Raw genomic sequence first — 4,720 nt, forward strand, 5'->3', positions numbered from 1 at the left:
TAAAACTGCCTTTCTGGTAGATTCCACCATGCCCTCCTCCTTCCACATTGCATGAGTGTGACTGCCTGCCCTATACCCTCAGCTTTTGCCAATCGAATGTATGAATGTATCTATTTTTTTAAACTATTTTTCCCTGATAGGCAATATAGGTTAGCATATTTTCATTATATTTTATGTCAGTGAACTGAAATTAAGATTTTCTGTATAGCAACCTGTTATCTGATTAAAATATCATATATATCTTTCTACTATTAAAATATTTTAACTTGTATTAATATATTTTGTTATGCAGAATTAAAATTGTTTTGTTTCCAAAACTTCTGGCCTTTAGCTATTTGACTACTTTCTTGGTTTGTGCCTTGGGAAGACTTTCCCTCTTTGAGCTAATCCAATTATTATGCAATTATTTCTTCAAAGCCAGGTTTATTGATCTATCATGTACCCGAAATAAAGTCCATGCATTTTAGAGCACACATTTTAACAAATGCATGCAGTTGTGGTAGCAGTCCTACAACAGATACAAAATGGTTCCATCACACACAGAAAAAAAGTCCTCATGTCCCTTTGTAGTAAGCACTTGTCACAGTGCTGAGGTAAACTGGTCTGTCCTCACAGTCCAATAGTTCTGCCTTTTCCACAGTCATATAAATTGAATTATATATTATGCAGCCTTTCAAGTCTGGCATTCTTCACTTCACCTAACGTATTTAAGATTCGTCTCAATGATGCTTAAGTACAGGTTTCCTTTTTATTGCTGAATAATATTTTATTACGTGAATGTACAACAGTTTGCTTAACCATTTGCCAGCTGAAGTATATTTAGGTAGTTCTCAACTTGATTGATTACAAATAAAACTGCTAGAAATATTCACAATAAGATTTCAGGGTAAATATATGTATGTATTCATCGTAGGTCAATGCATAGGAGTGTGAAAGCGAAATCATATGGTAAATTTATCTTTGGTTTATTTTTTAAAACTGCTACATTATTTTACAATGGAACTCTATTATTTTGGCTTTTCAGCCAATGAAAGTTCTGTTGCTCTGCCTCCTCTCCAGCATTTGGAATTATTGATTTGGCTTCATTTTGCTGTGTTTCTTTAACTGCTGTTATAAGCATGTAGTGATATGACCCCATGGCCCCAATTTGCATTTTCCTCATGACTAGTGAGGGATATTAAACACATTTTTGGGTTTATTTGCCGTTCATTTATTTTCACAGGTGAATTAGGCATTCAAATCACTGGGCCATTTTAATGGCTTATTGATTTTAATGCTCTGTTTGGAAAGTTATTTCTATATTTTGGATACAAATTATTTAACAGATATGGTGGTCATCCCTCAACTGATTTTGGTTTATGCAGCTTCAGTTACCTGCATTCCACCATAATCTGAATACATTCAATGGACAAGCCTAGAAATACAATTCATAAATTTCAAATTGTGCACTGTTCTATTCTGAGTAGTGTGTTGAATCTGCCTCCATCCTGCTCTGCACATGACTCGTCCTTTTGCCCAATGCATCCAGGTCCACATTGTTCATTTGGTAGCCAGCTTGGATTTTCAGACTGATAATCATAATATTGCAGGGTTTGTGTTCAAGTAATCCTCATCACATTTATTAATGGCCCCAAAGAACAAGATAAGTGATATTGGCAATTCCAATACACCTATGAGAATTCTTAAAGCACTTCCTGTAAGTGAAAAAGTGAAATTTCTTGACTTCATAAGGAAAAAACAAATTGAGTGCTGAGGTTGCTATGATGTGTGGTAACAATTAATCTAGCAGTGAAATTGTGAAGAAGGAAAACGGAAGGTGTGCTACATATGCTTTTGCACCTCAAACTGCAAAAGCTGTGACAACAGTGCAAGATCATTTCTTTTAAGATGGACAAGGTATTAAATTCTCAGGTTCAGTCATCCACTGGGCATCTTGTCTGTGGACAAGGTAGGAGTATCATATGTGTATATTCTCCAAGTCCGTGGCTTTCCTTTGTACTCCCTTAACTTATCTATCAAAGACCAAAGGGTCTTAACTTGGTGAAGTGCAATGTATAACTTTATTATGAATCATCCATTGGGTGTCTTGTGTAAGAAATCTGTACCTAACACAGGTAACAAAATTTTTCTCTTAGATTTTCTTGTATAAGTTGTATTATGTAGGCTTTCTGTTTATGTCTATGATGTATCTTGAGTTATGAATTATATAAGGTTTCTAGGGTTACCATCCCAAAATACCATAGGTTGAGTCACTTAAGCAATAGAAATTTATTTTATCATATCTGGAGATTCAGAAGTTGTCTAGATTATGATAAGAAACTCAAGTAAAGAGAGAGAGAGTCTAGAGAGAGAGAGAAATAAATGACCAGTGCCGTGGCTCACTTGGCTAATCCTCCACCTGTGGTGCCAGCACCCCAGGTTCTAGTTTGGTTGGGGTGCCGGATTCTGTCCCGGTTGCTCCTCTTCCAGTCCAGCTCTCTGCTGTGGCCTGGGAAGGCAGTGGAGGATGGCCCAAGTGCTTGGGCCCTGCACCCCATGGGAGACCAGGAGGAAGCACCTGGCTCCTGGCTTCTATCGACGCAGCACACCAGCCATAGCGGCCATTTAGGGGGTGAACCAATGGAAAAGGAAGACCTTTCTCTCTGTCTCTCTCTCTCTCTCTCTCTCTCTCTCTCTCACTGTCTAACTCTGCCTGTCAAAAAAAAAAAAAAAGAAAAAATAATATTCTGATTCAAAAATGAATAAGTGCCCTGAATAGATATTCTTTAAAAAAAAAAAGGTTTATATATTTATTTGAAAGTCAGAGTTACACAGAGAGATTAGAAGCAGAGAGAAAGAGAGAGAGGTCGTCCATCTGCTGGTTCACTCTCCAAGTGTCTGCAACGGCCAGATTTGCACCAATCCAGAGCCAAGAGCCAGGAGCTTTCTCCCATGTGGGTGCAGGGGCCCAAGGATTTGGGCCATCCTCTACTGCCTTCCCAGTTCATAGCAGAGAGCTGGATCTTAAGTGCAGCAGCCGGGAGTTGAACCAGCACCCATATGTGATGCCAGCACTGCAAGTGGCAGCTTTACTCACTGTGCCACAGTGCCAGCCCCTGAATAGATATTCTTAAAAAAGGATATACAGGGGCTGGTGCCATGGCGCAGTGGGTTAAAGCCCCAGCCTGCAGCACTGGCATCCCATATGGGCGCCGGATGGAGTCCTGGCTGCTCCTCCTCCGATCCAGCTCTCTGCTATGGCCTGGGAAAGCAGTAGAAGATGGCCAAAGTCCTTGGGTCCCTGCACCCACATGGGAGACCTCGAAGAAGCTCCTGGCTCCTGGCTTTGGATCAGCTTAGCTCTGGCTGTTGTGTTCATTTGGGGAGTGAACCAGCAGAATGGAAAACCTCTCTCTTGCTGGCTCTACTTCTCTCTGTATCTCTGTCTTTCAAATAAAATAAAATAATTCTTTTTTAAAAAGAGGGTATACAAATGGCTATTAAATTTGTACAAAAATGGTCAACATTGTGCTTGCTTTAGCAGCACATACACTAAAATTTGAACAATACACAGAAGGTTAGCATGGCCCCTTCACAAGGATGAAACACAAATTTATGAAGTGTTTATTTTTTCACCTAAATTCCAAAACCAAAAAAAGACATAATAAAGAAAGAGGACAATTTTTTAACTTTTATTTTCTATTTATTTGAAAGGCAGAGCTACAGAGAGAGAGAGAGAGAGAGAGAGAGAGAGAGAGAGAAAGGGAGGGAGAGACAAAGAGAAAGAAGCTTTTCATTCCCTGGTTAACTCCCCCAATGCCACAATGCCCAGGGTTGGACTGGCCAAAGCCAGAAGCCAGGAGCTTCTTCCAGGTCTCCCATGTGGGTGCAGGGACCCAAGCAATGGGGGCCATTTTCCTCTGTTTCCCAGACACATTAGTAGGGAATTAGATCAGAAGTGGAATAAGCAGAACTCAACTCCGTGCTGACATGGGATGTTGTCACTGCAGGCAGCGGCTTAACCCACTGTACCAGACAGAACATTCCTCAACACAATCAAGGCAATTTATAACAAGCTCACAGCCAACATCATATTGAGTGGGGGGAAAGTTAGAAGCATTTCCACTAAGATCTGGAACCAGACAGGTTGCCCACTTTCACCATTGCTATCTAATATAGTTCTGGGAGTTTTAGCCAGAGCCATTAGGGAAGAAAAAGAAATCAAAGGAATACAAATTGGAAAGGAGGAAGTCAAATCATCTCTTTTTTCCAGATAACATAATTCTATATAAAGGGGGAACCAAAATACTCCACTAAGAGACTACTGGAACTCATAAGGAATTTGGTAAAGCTACAATATATAAAATCGACACATAAAAATCAATGGTCTTTATATACACAGAAAATGCCGTGCTGAGAAAGAACTTATAAGGTCAGTACCACTCACAATAGCTCCAAAGAAATTTAAATACATTGTAACAAATTTTACCAAGGAGGTGAAAGATTTCCACAATGAAAATCATAAAACATTGAAGAAAGAAAGAGAAGACAAAACAAAATGGAAAAATCTTTCATGTTTGTGGATTGGAAGAATCAACATCATCAAAATGTCCATACTTATCTATCCAAAACAGCAATTTATGGATTCAGTGTGACCTCAGTTAAAATAACAATGACATGCTTCTCAGATCTTGAAAAAAAAACTATATTAAAACACATATGGAAACACAAAAGGCCCCTG

At 39.2% G+C, this 4,720-nt stretch overlaps 1 non-coding gene across 1 annotated transcript; it reads left to right on the forward strand.

The window, feature by feature from the left end:
* Positions 1-3,507: 3,507 nt before the first annotated feature.
* On the forward strand, positions 3,508-3,614 carry LOC127483045 (U6 spliceosomal RNA). Its single transcript, XR_007909019.2, has one exon. It is a non-coding gene; the product is annotated as a U6 spliceosomal RNA (small nuclear RNA).
* Positions 3,615-4,720: the final 1,106 nt, after the last annotated feature.

The sequence above is a fragment of the Oryctolagus cuniculus genome, chromosome 4, assembly GCF_051225735.1.
Source record: "Oryctolagus cuniculus isolate XC-2025 breed Fujian yellow rabbit chromosome 4, ASM5122573v1, whole genome shotgun sequence".
NCBI classification, from domain to species: Eukaryota; Metazoa; Chordata; class Mammalia; order Lagomorpha; family Leporidae; genus Oryctolagus; species Oryctolagus cuniculus.